The sequence below is a fragment of the Ursus americanus genome, chromosome 3, assembly GCF_024610735.1.
Source record: "Ursus americanus isolate L20-20 chromosome 3, mUrsAme1.1.p, whole genome shotgun sequence".
NCBI lineage: Eukaryota > Metazoa > Chordata > Mammalia > Carnivora > Ursidae > Ursus > Ursus americanus.
The window spans coordinates 73,679,231-73,693,028 of record NC_142129.1 but is presented as its reverse complement, the minus strand read 5'-3'; positions in this window follow the sequence as shown (position 1 = coordinate 73,693,028).

Sequence of the window (13,798 nt, the reverse complement as noted above, 5' to 3'; positions counted from 1 at the left end):
AATTCAGCAGTGAAAAACTCAAACAAACCAATTAGAAAATGGCCAAAGTACTTGAATAACTATTTCACTGAAGGGGATATATAGATGTCCGATAAACACATGAAAATAAGCTCAGCATTTCTAAACCATTGAGGAAATGCAAAATTAGAACCACAGTGAGATGCCACTATCCACCTATCCAGCCAAAATTTTAAAAATTGATAATGCCCACTAATGGTGAGGTAGTAGAGAAACTGGACTTCTCGTACATTACTGGTGGTTATGTAAACTTGGTAAACCACTCTGGAATAGGTTTGGAAAATTCTCGAGAAATCATAGACTTCATATGCAATTGAACTGCTGGGCATTTCTCCCAGAGAAATAGAAACTCATGTTCACACAGAAACCTGCGCGCAGGGGCGCCTGGATGGCTCAGTCATTAAGCATCTGCCTTCAGCTCAGGTCATGATCCCAGGGTCCTGAGATCGAGCCCCGTATTGGGCTCCCTGCTCCACTGGGAGCCTGCTTCTTCCTCTCCCACTCCCCCTGTTTGTGTTCCCTCTCTTGCTGCCTCTCTCTCTGTCAAATAAATAAGTAAAATCTTTAAAAAAAAGAAGAAAGAAATGAAACCTTCACATAAATGTTCATAGCAGTTTTATTTGTAATATCCTTAAATGTCCACAACCAAAGTGTTTCTCAATAGGTGAATGGTTAAACAAACTCAGGTACATCTGAACCTTGAAATACCACTTGGCAATAAAAAGGAAATAACTGTCTGGGTTCTCTAGTCTGTTCCATTGGTCTATGTGTCTGTTTTTGTGTCAGTACCATTTTGTCTTGATGGAAAGAGCCCAGATGTCCATCAACAGATGAATGGATAAAGAAGATGGGGTACACACACACACACACACACACACAGACACACACACACTGAATATTACTCAGCCATCAAAAAGAATGAAATCTCACCATTTACAACAACGTGGATGAAACTAGTGTGTGTTATGCTAAGTGAAATAAGTCAGTCGGAGAAAGACAAATACCGTATGATTTCACTCATATGCAGCATTTAAGAAACAAAACAGAGGCTTATAGGGGAAGGGAAGAAAAAATAAAATAAGATAAAAGCAGAGAGAAAGGCAAACCATAAGAGATTCTTAACTACAGGGAGCAAACTGAGGGCTGCTGGAGGGGAGGTGGGTGGGGAGATGGGGTAATTGGGTGATGGGCATTAAGGATGGCACTTGAAGTAATGAGCACTGGGTGTTGTATGTAAGTGATGAATCACTAAATTCTACCTCTGCAACTAATGATGCAGTACATGGTAATGAAATTGAATTTAAATTTAAAAATTTTAAGAAATTGACTTTCGACATACAACAACTTGGGAAGATATCAGAAGCATCTTGCTGAGTGAAATAAGCCAATCTCAAAAGTATGATTCCATTTATATGACGTTCTTGAAATGACAAGTTTGTAGAGAAGAAAAACAGGTTACTGATTGCCAGGGATCGGGGTGGTGGTGGGGAGAACAGGTATAATTTTAAAAGGTTAGCACCAGGACATTCTTTGTGGTGTTGGGGTGCCCCTGTACTTTCATTACAGCTACAGTTACAAAAATGTGCAAAAACTTGATAAAATAATGTGGAACTATATACACACATTGTTCTGAGGTCAGTTTCCTGGGGTTTATATGTACTATAGTTATGTTAAATGGCATCATTGGGGGAAACTAGGAGAAGAGTATGGTGGGACCTCTCTATACTACTTTTGCAAGTTCATGTGAATCTGTAATTATTTCAAACTAGAAGGTTTTTTTTAAGTCATACCTTAACAATACTATTTTAAATTTGTATGAGCTGCTCACTTACACACTAAAACAATAATATGTAAAACCAAAACAAACAATCAAAAACAAAACAAAAAACCTAGAAAATCTAAAACAACACCCTACAGGCCTGAGGGCTTCTCTGGTGAATCCTAGCAAAAACTCAAGGAAAAATAAAATCTCTTTTACCAAACTTTTACAGAAAAAGACAAAACACTCTATCTCATTTTATGAGACTAGCAGAACTTTAATATCAAAATCCCACAAGGACATTACTAGAACTTAAAATTTTAGGCCAATGTACTGATGAACATAAATGGAAAAATCCTAGGCAATGTATTAGCAAAAAAACCCAGTAATATAAAATAGATAATACATTATGACCCAAATCCAAGCATTGCAAGTTGACAAGAGGTCTTTTTTTTTCCTTTTAGTCCTCTCCTTCATTTCTGCTCTTTTTTCCCTCTAAGCTTAGAGAAATGTGCTTACCTTCTCCACCACCAGGGAATTTTCTAGATTTCTATTCACTTGATTAGTATTTATGTTTTTTTTTATGTGTTCAGCACAGAAATCAGGAATGCATTCATAGAAAACCTGACAAAAGCTATATGCAAAACAAAACAGAAGGAGGGCTGAAGATGGGTCATGATGAAGATGGTGGTGTGGATTCAATGGACAACAAACTGGATCTTTCCCCCCTATCTTTGTAATCCTTGCACTTTCCGTTACGATGCCCGACTCAAGGCAGGGGTTCGACATAATCGTAGCCTGGATTGCATAAGGTAGTCCTGAGTAAATCATCATAGATTACACAAGAATTGTACCAAAGATGAAGAGTTAATCATTTCTTATGATTGGCAAGGACGAGTTTGAGATTGTAGAAGAAAGAAGAGCCAATAAACAGGAGGGAGATGATGCAGCAACTATCACTGAAGGCTATTAATGGAAGCAATATGATTATATATATATACATATATATAATTTTTTTTAGAGAGAGAGAGCAGGGGGGAGGGGCAGAGAGAGTGGGAGAGAGAGAATTTTTTTTTAAGATTTTATTTATTGACAGAGAAAGAGGGAGAGAGACAGCACAAACAGGAGGAGCAGCAGGCAAGGGAGAGGGAGAAGCAGGCTCTCTGTGAGGGGCTTGAACCGGGGACCCTGGGATCATGACCTCAGCAAAGGCAGACGCTTAACTGACTGAGCTACCCACGTGCCCTGAGAGAGAGAATCTTAAGCAGACTCCATGCCGAGTGTGGAGTCTGACGTGGGGCTCGATCTCATGACCCTGAGATCGTGGCCTGAGCTAAAACCAAGAGTTGGTCCCTTAACTGACTGAGCCACTCAGGTGCCCCCAAGCATCCCAGGTGTTCTGATGAAAATTGTAGCCCGTGCTTTGAACAAGGCTGAGAGGGTATATATGAACAGGCTTGAGGGCATCTGTGAACCTCCTGAAATTTTTTTGTATTTTGTTTGTATATGTGTATTTGTATTTCTCTGGGGGGAGGTTTTCACACCTTCCAATAGATTATTAAAGGAACCTATGATAGAATATTTTTTTAAAAAAAACCATTGCATTTACAGTGTTAAATATTTACCATGAATATATGTCCTTGTTAAGTAAAACAAAACTTCCTCCCTCTTTAAGGAGTAAAACATGACCTCAAGAAATCTTCTTATAAAAAAATCAGTTTTGATTAATGGTGAACTATGCAGTAGTCATTACAGAAAATAAGAAAAACATGGGAAAATATAAATGAGAAGGAAAACATTTACCCACAACCCAGAAGCAACCACTGCTAATGTTCTGTTATATTTTAAGGCATTATTATTGAGAATCTAATACATGCATATTACTGTATAAGGCACTCTTAGATTAAAAAAAGGACAAAATTTTCAAAGCGATTAAGGACCCCCCCACACACACACACCTGTACTGCGCACTGTACATTTCAGAATGCCAGAGGTTTAACATGAAGCAGGTACCACACGCGTATAATGCTAGAGGAAGGGTGGTTCCACACTTCCACCTGTTATGTTTATTTTAACAGGAAAAGTACAGAATACAATACAATACAAACCAGAAACATCTTGGTTCTGGTCCCTTCTCCATTACTTCCTGCTTGTATAATTCCCGATAAGCCACTTAATATTTCTAGGCTTCTGAGGATTGACCTCTTATAAGGATAATGGCACATAATATTTCTGAAGGCAGGATACAGGACTGTACGATATCCTGAGGCGCCATAAAATCATGTCTGTGGATCTAGATAAACATACTGATGTATAGGTATGTATGTATGCATGCATGCATTTAAGTATATACACAAATTATTTATGTTAGGCCAATTGAAAAATGCAGAAGAGTGCAAAGAAATAAAAATTATTCCTATTTTTACAACCCAGAGATAATAGCTCTTATCCATTATTATTTTTTTCACATATAAATTCAAGCAGCACCCACTTTGGCTTGGCATTGAGTTAGAGACATGCAAAGTGTGTCTAATAAAATGATACACAGCCTATGTTTGAATTTTTTATTTAAAAGGAAACATTAATACAAGGGCTAGCATTAAGCCCAGAATTGTTTAAGTAATGAAAACACACAGAATTCTGCATTTGGATTTATACAAGCAGAATGTCAAATACACTTTTTTTGGTAGAAGTTACACACTTGGCAGCCTATGATTATTTTTTTACCGTGTATATGCTTTACCATAAAATACAGCAAAAAATGCCTGAGGATTTCCACCTTATATGAGCTGTCATAACCATGGATACAGAAAACTGGAAAATACAGAATTGACTCGTTGACTTCTTTCTTCCTTTTCTTTTCTTTTTTAATTATCTTTTATTGTTAATACGTAAGGTATTATTTGTTTCAGGGGTAAAGGTCTGTGATTCATCAGTCTTACCCAGCACAGCGCTCACCGCAACACGTACCCTCCCCCATGTCCATTTGTATTGAACAGAATGTTAGGCAAGGGGCAGTGCTCAATAAATACTTGTAAAGCTTTTTACTTCTTCATCTAATCACATGTCACTTTGTAGGAAACACAAAGAAAAGGAAGTGAACATTATACACACTAGGCGGAGGGAACAATACTTGGAATGCTAACAAGAAAGCTGCAGTACAAGGGGGCCAGCGCCAACAAGTATATCAAATTGCGCAGTCACATTCATTGTCCCCATCTAGCAGCTTCAGTAATGCAGGGATTCAGGGGGAAATTGCACCTGAGAAGGGTTCACAATAATTACCGAAACGGTGGGCAGTGGAAAAGATTTGCTAGGAAATAGGTGTGCAGTTAGCCTGGCGAGCTGGTGACAAGGTGAGAACAAGAGGGGAAAGAAAGGTTTCCTACAGGAATGTGGGTGTAAGAAGGAGTGGATAGCAGCCCCAAGAGATGCTGGAACCCATTTCGTGTTCTAAGGACTCCTACAAGTTTCCTGTGGTGGATTGTAAATCCTACTCACACTCCCACGACTCCAGTGCCCCATGGGAATTCTGCCCAGCAGGAGACACGGTCGTGAGGAGCGCTGCTTTGGGACACCTGGTAAAGCTCATTGGGAGTTTCTCAGAACTATAAAGTAAGTAGGGATGATGGAGCTCAGAGAGCAATCATTTTATTTCCCAGAGAACCTGAAGCCTACCTGGGGTTTGCATGATTAATCCTCGCATGATTGAGAACACATATCAGGTGCAGAGGTAGGTTTCTAGACCTTCTCATGAGTGCTCCAACTATACCACTTGGTCTCATCCCACATTATCTGGATTACAGTGGTCCTGCTATAGAGTCTTGAGGCTCTCCAAGGCTATTCTGAAATCTATTAAAAAGGATCATTGTTTATTCAAGAATATTATATTGTCGGGCTATCTGGGTGGCTCAGTTGGTGAAGCAGCCAACTCTGGGTTTTGGTTCAGGTCATGATCTCGGGGCTGTGGGATTGAACCCTGCAAGGGGCTCTGCTCTGTGCTCAGCGGGGAGTCTGCTTGTCCCTCTCCCTCTGTTCCTCCCCCCACTTGCTCTCTCTTGTTTTCTCTCTCTCAAATAAATAAATAAAGTCTTGAAAAAAAGAATATTATATTCTCATCAGCAAAATCTTTCTGGAAAAATAATGGCCCTAAAATCTAAATAGTTTTGTCCACCAAGATAAGTCTCAGAACCAGGAAGAGACACAGGAAGGACCTCAGGCATTTTTGGTACTATGTATGAAATATATTTGCCTCAATAAAGCAAGAAGACAATGTTGAGTAAAAGTTGATACACTACTGTGTAAACACTAATATGATAGAGTATCTTTAAGCTTTTAAAAATATACTGAAGTATCTTTAATCTTAGTGCTCCAAAACTATTTTATTTTTACTGATATAAATGCAGGTCATTTTTTTCCTCTTCTTTTTTTTTCATTGAAGTGTGGTTGACACTTTTCTCTGGAGAAAAGCTATTACTAAGGAAGAGCCCTTACTTTCTTCTTTCAGTACCTGATTAAATGGAATGTTTCCTCAAAAATGTTTTGCATCAAGTAACAAACATAAGCATTAAATTTATAGTATTCAAACTCATTCATAAAACTCACTCTCCAAGATGTGGCAAAAGGCATCTTTCAGTGCCTTTCATTTTCCTGGTAAGTAGTGATGATATGGAATTGCATATTCCCTATAGTGCAAAGACTGCTACTTAAGGGAATCCTCTATGAAATGTATTGAAAACTATTGAAAATGTATAAGAAAACTCGTAGTTTATCTTTGCACAAATCTGTATTATCTAATTTACTTAACTTCTGAATATGAAGTAACCAAGGAATGGAAGCCAGTTGTCTTTCAAGTCAGGTGGGACAGCCCAAAGGACACAGACCATAACCTAAGTGGAACATTCATAACACTTCCTAGAAAGATCCCTATCCTGATAAATACCAACTTTTATATTCTTGTCTCTTGCAGTGCAGGAACTATAACAGTAACGTAGTGGGCACTGGGAGTGCTTCCTAAGCAACAGTCTCCCCCCCCCCTTTTCTTCAGTAATGAATTCCTTCTTGAAAATGAAAGCCTCTTTTTTGGTTCTCCCTCTTCACAGCTTATCAGTCACTTTGCTACACTTTCTAAAACACTTTCTAGCATATAAGCCTACAGTGGTTTTCTACTGCCAAGAGAGATCTTGAAAGGCAATGGGATATTGCAGAAAGAGAGTAAGGGGATCCACATTCTAGACCAGTGGCAGTGGAGGGGGAAATCAGCCCGTTGGGGTCTCTGGCTCTCATTTTTAAAACAGAAGGTTGTCGTTCCAGCTTTCAAATTTTGCATTTCTTTCCTCTGTAGCATTCAAGGCTCTTCATCAATTAGCACCATCTATCCATCTCTCTCTGTCTCTATGCATACCTCGTGTCAATCTTCCATCTCCCTGGCTGCCTCATCATCCATTACACACCGGCCAAACACTCTACTATTGTCACTTTCGGAATGAAAGCCCGTCTTCTTTCCTCCTTACCGATGGATACATTTCCTTTGTGGTCCATCTATTCCAAATTTTCTCTGAGTTAGAGCTTGTGATAATCTCACCCATGTTTTGAAGTGCTTTGGTACTAGTATTTATGACCTGTACAACAACCCCTAGCACTCAATTTTTAAAAGACACATCACAGTCTCCAGTTATTTTTGCACGGACCTTTGTTTCTGAATTCTTTAACTACGTACACTTATTTTTTTCCCTCCCTCTTAGTTTATCCTTTCCCACTCCTCTCTCTTATTACACAGGACTTGAAAATGCTTTCAATAAAAAAGTTTTAAAAATATTTATGTAGGACAAAGGACACTATGTGATCAACATTTTGTGAGTCTCCTTCTTGCTATAGCTTAGAGGGAATCCAGGAAGTTATTTAAATTTCATTATCAGAAAGGAGGAACCATACCAAAACTTTCCCTGAACTCAAACCTAAAAGAAAGTTTTAATGTGGGACATAATGGGAGATATTGCAAGTGATGTAACAAACTACATTCTTAACACGTTTATAGCATATTTCAAATTTCACGTGGTTGCTCTTTGAGAGGGCCTCCAGTAAAGCTGAGGGCAAAACACTGACATAAAACTAGTGAAGGTGATGCTTTAAAAAATTCATCGGTAGTTCCCTGCAGAATGTTACCCACTCTTTAGATGCTAAATAAAGACTTGTTTGACCTCTTTAAGGGAACTTTTACATTACTGCTTTATAAAACTACTGACGGAAGTCTGTCACTTTTTTTTCTTAGGGCACCTAAGTAATCAAAGAGAACTGGGGAGGTAGAGAAAGCCAGCTCCCTAAATTCATGAAGTTTTAATCATCGGTTATGTATATGGTTTTATTTTTCCTCTACAAAAAAAGTATCAGATTTGGAATTCCCACTGACAGGAAACAAGAATTTGGTTGTCAGGCTGAAAAGATACTGGTTACACTGCATTAGAAAAGATTTTGAAATCGATCCTGGCCTTTGGCAGAGCTCTCGGGATGTACAAATACCATCCTAAGCCACTTTGATTCCGAAGCCAAACAGTGTGGTTGAACCTCCTTCTTTTCACATATTTACTGAGACCGGGGTTTCTTAATCTCAGCACTACTGACATATTGGGTCAGATAATTACTTTTGTAGGGTGGTTAGCAGCCCCTCTGGTCTCTCCCCACTAAATGTCAATAACACCTCCACTTCTAGTTGTGATCAGCAGAAGTATTTCCAAAAAATATTTTGGTGGGCAAAATCACCCCATCTTGAAAATTATTGCTTTAGAATATGCTGAGACAGCTACCAAGTAGTACCAGCTAAGCCACTTTATGGCTGTATTTTAGTTGTTAGGGTAAGTTTGGGTTCTGTACTGCCATTTCTACAGTCTTTGTCTGAAAATTCCTGTTTATACTCTTTCTGAAAATTTAAGTTTGTCTTCGTTGAACTAAAAAAGGAATTTCCTCAGTTTGGGTGGGGAATTCGGCACTTCAATGGACAGTAAGAGTTACCACAGAGAAGAGCCCAAGATACAGAATAAGGAGATACAGGGAGAGGTGTAGCTTCTGAAGTTCTCTCTTAAAAAAAGCTCATTACGGGGCGCCTGGGTGGCACAGCGGTTAAGCGTCTGCCTTCGGCTCAGGGCGTGATCCCGGAGTTCTGGGATCGAGTCCCACATCAGGCTCCTCCGTTATGAGCCTGCTTCTTCCTCTCCCACTCCCCCTGCTTGTGTTCCCTCTCTCTCTGGCTGTCTCTCTCTCTCTCAAATAAATAAATAAAATCTTTAAAAAAAAAAAAAAGCTCATTACTCTTTCTTTCTTCCCTGAAATTTCATAGGATAGTTGTATTTTCGTTGAAGCCTCATAAACACTTTCTCTTGAGCTCCAAATTTGTACGCCCAAATATTTACTGAACAAAGCTTCTGAATATTTCAAGACCACTCAACGTCAACATAGTGCTTTTGAACCAAGTCGGGGAGCCTGGCTACATATCACATGTGTCCTGTAAGCTTTAGGCTCACATGAGGTGATGTGCCCCAGAGGTATAAATGAAATAAAAATAAAATGAAATAAAAATGAAAAAGACAAAGATTGTTCTAGAAGTCCTGTGAATTCAGAGAAAGAGAAAGCTTAAAGGAAAGCTGAGATGGGACATTTTATTATTTTTTAAAATTTAATTAATTTATTTGCGAGAGAGGGAGAGAGAGAGAGGGGGAGAGGGAGAGAAGGAAGCCTTCAGAGAAGCAGGCTGCTGTGCAGGGAGCCCAATATGGATGTGATTTGGGTCTTGGCTCTATCCCAGGATCCTGAGATCATCACCTGAGCCTAAGGCAGACACTTAAACAACTGAGCCACCCAGGCGCCCCAAGAGATGGGACATTTTAAAGATACTGAATGTATAGAACTCAAGTAAAGCTAGACAGGGACTGTCAGTACAGGAGAAACCAGTAGTCATTAGAAGTTTCAACAAGGAACACATGGTTCCACTTGGCTCTAACAAAAAATGAAATTACTTCATTAAAGAAGCATAGAAACCTTCTGAGTTTGTGTTTGAAAAGTAACCGGTAACTGGAAAGAGAATAAGGAAAGGGATTTGTATTTAATTAATTTCACTACTATAGAGATCTTATTCATATACCATGTATATCTCCAGTCGCTTATATGTTCATATGTTTAGATAAACTTGACACAGTGGCAGAAGGATGTTATTATGGGGGAAAGGTAAGTTTGATATTTGGAGCAGAAATGGAAATCTTCCTTCAGCTTCTTGATATTAAAGAAGGTAGTACAAACATCCCACCACGCTTTGTTTGCCTCTGCTTTGTAATATAAGGATTGCCAAGAATAAAAGTACAACACCTGATACTTGATCTTGAGTATGTAGAATATAATTTCATATCTCTTTGGCAATTCAGAGGGTACTTGAGATTATGCAACATTTCAGATCTTTATAAATACCAATGATCTTGGTATGTACTAAACATAAATTCCAATTATTTGCGCTTCCCATTTTTTTAAGTTCTATAATTACAAGGAAGTGTGACATAACAGGTGACTTCACCTCATCTCATGGCTGATATAAAAATCCTTATTATAAAACTTCCAAAAAGTTCTTGGTAATTTTAAGTGTTAGCATTTAGTCATAAGCATGATAGACAAAAAGCAAGCAAGCAAACCAAACAAAACAAAAAAACGGGAGCTCAGAGGAGTTGCAAATTGGTGAAGGTACTGTGATGAAAAAATACAGAATAACATGACAGCTTCCCTTCTGTACAAACCCATCATGAAGTTCCCTCTGTTTGGTGTATGGTATCCTTTCTAATAACTGAAGGATAGAAAAAAAAAAAAACCATGCAGAACGATGGTTAAGTACCCAGAATTATTTTTTTCAATTATTTATTTATTTGACACACACAGAGTGAGAGAGAGCATAAGTAGGCAGAGTGGTAGGCAGAGGAAGAGGGAGAAGCAGCTCCCTGCTGAGCAGGGAGCCTGATGCAGGGCTCTATATCAGGACCCTGGGATCATGACCTGAGCCAAAGGCAGCCACTTAACCGACTGAGCCACCCAGGCATCCCCAGAATTATTTTAAATAACGCAATGCCTTCAATATACTTCAAAGAAAATATACACGTATTTTAATAGACAAAGTACATTTTTTTATTTTAATAGACACGTATTTTAATAGACAAAGTACATACATTTTAAGGTATGTATCAAAATATGAGTTATAAACTAATATGGAATGCAAATTTAAAAAGACAAAATATTCAGGTAATAAGGTAATAAGAGTCACTCTCAAAATCTGACATTTTCCTCTAAGCACTTAATGTTGATTGGTAGACAATTTTTATATGTTAGTAGAACATATCATATTGTTCATTATAAAAACACAATAATGGAAAAATATTCCTAAAACTAAAACAAGTTGAGGTTCAAATGTCAGTAAACATGATGAAATATAATCAGGTAGATCACACACAATTTCATGGTAACTGTTTTTTCAAATGACCTTCAAAGTTAGATTCGTGATAATACTATTTGCCTTGTAGCCTATGGCCTGCTGATTAGCCCTCACGATGTTTCTCTGGAGGGCTGACCATAGCACTTTTTTGATAAGCTATAGTTATTTAAAAACTAAATGGAATAAGACTGGTTTCCTTTTGAGGATATATATACATTATTTCTATTATCTTATTTCCCTTGTTTCCCCTATTCTTTGATTTAGGGAAAGATCCCCTAGATACACATTAACATGAATATTATGCCATATATAGATTATAAACCTAGTGTTATTAATAAATACTAACATTGAACTTCACATTTGTAAATAACTTTTTCTTCATAACTTTTTCTTGTAAATGATACTGGAAAGAATCAAGAATACTGGTATTTCCAGTTCATTAACTAGATTAGACTGGTTTCTCAGAAGCATAATCTAGGTGAAAAGTGAATATATATAATCAAATTTGGTGTATATTCCAGTGTCCCCAGTTATCTTGCAAAATGTTATGTCCTTGGAAACACAGGAAATCCAAAATACCCAAATCAATCTTGAAAGAAGACCCACAGAGTCGGAGAACTCAGACTCCCATACTTTAAAATTAAACTATAATAATCAAGACAGTGTGGTACTGGCATAGAACAGACATACAGATGAACCAAAGAGAGCTGAGAGTGCAGAAATAAGCCCTAACATTTATACTCCACTGACTTCTGACAAAGGAGTCAAGTGAGTTTAACGAGGAAAGAAGAATGTTTTCAGCAAATGCTTCTGGGACAACTGGAATTCCACATGTAAAAGAGTGAATTTGGACCCCTTCCTCACACCACACATAAAAAGTAACTTACAATGGATCATAGGCGTAGGTATAAGACCCAAAATGATAAAACTCTTGGAAGAAAACATCAGAGCATCTCTTCATGATCTTAGCTTAGGTAATGACTTCTTAGCTACACTATCAAAATTACAAGTGATAAAAGAGAAGACTGATAAGGACATCATTAAAATTAAAAACATTTGTACTTCAAAGGACACTATCAAGAAAGTGAAAAGACAATTCACAGGAGGGAACAAAAAGATTTGCAAATCATTTATCTGATATGATTTGTATCCAGAATATATAAAGAACTCTTAAAACTCAACAACAAAAAGACAAATAACCCAGTTTAAAAAAATGGGCAAAATATCTAAGTAGATATTTCTCCAAAGATACACAACTGGTCAATAAGCACAGGAAAAGATGCTCAACATCATTAGTCTTCCTAGAAACGCAAATTAAAACCACAATGAGCTAACACTTCACATCTACTAGGATGGCTATAATCAAAAGGACATACAATAACAAGTGTTACTATTATATTGTTACTGTTTTTATGGTGTAGAGAAATTGGAACCTTTATTCATTGTTGGTGGGAATGTAAAATGTTGCAGTCACTGTGGTGGAAAGCAGCGTGGCAATTTCTAAAAATGTTGAACACGGAGTAAGCATATGACCCAACAATTCCGCTCCTAAGTATACAAGCATATGCTCACACAAAAACTTGTAAATGAACGTTTATAGCAGCATTATTTTAATAACCAAGAGACAGAAACAATCCAAATGCCTATCAACCGACGAATTGATAAAATGTGGCATATCCATACAATGTGATATCATTCAGTCATAAAAAGAAATGAAGTACAGATATTTGCTACAACATGGATAAATTTTGAAAACATGATGCTAAGTGAAAGAAGCCAGTCACAAAAGACCTATGGTATGATCCTATTCATATGAAGTGTCCGGAATAGGCAAATCTATAGAGACAGAAAGTAGATTAATGGTTGCATAAGGCTGGGGAGGTAGGAATGAGGAGTTGGTGACGAATGAATGCTAATGGGTATAATGTGCTCTTTTGGGGGTGATAAAAATGTTCTAAAATTCGATTATGGTGACTGCATAACCCTGTAAATACAGTAAAAGCCATTGATTTATATACTTGAAACGGGCAACCTATGGTATGTAAATTATATCTTGAAAAGGCTGTTACATTTTTTAAAAAATGTTCTGTTTAGTAATAAGAAGCTTTATATCCGATATAAGAACACCATAGTTATGTTAATTCTTCCCTAGGATTTTGGTGGTAAATTTTTATATACAGTAAATATCATCAAAGGCAATCCCAAAACAATGATCAGTGCTAAAAAGAGCCCCCTTGTGTGCTCATCTGTTGTTGGTAGTGGAGTTAATTTTTAGTCTCTGATTGGTCTCATTGCATCCAGCATGCTTTAGTTTGCTGTTGGCTGCTTCCCCAAATGACCACCTTTTTATTGTCCTCCCCATTCAAAATAAGAAAAGATCACATAATTATTTCTTCAATATGTTCATTTTATGCATTGGGGTGAAAGTAAAGATCTATCCCATAGATTAGAGCTATTTATACATTACTTCATTACTTCTTAGTGACATAGGCAAGCCGTGTCTGAGGACCCAAATGGGGTCCCACAGGAAAAGCCAAGAGGGTCCTTGGCTTCGTGCAGGA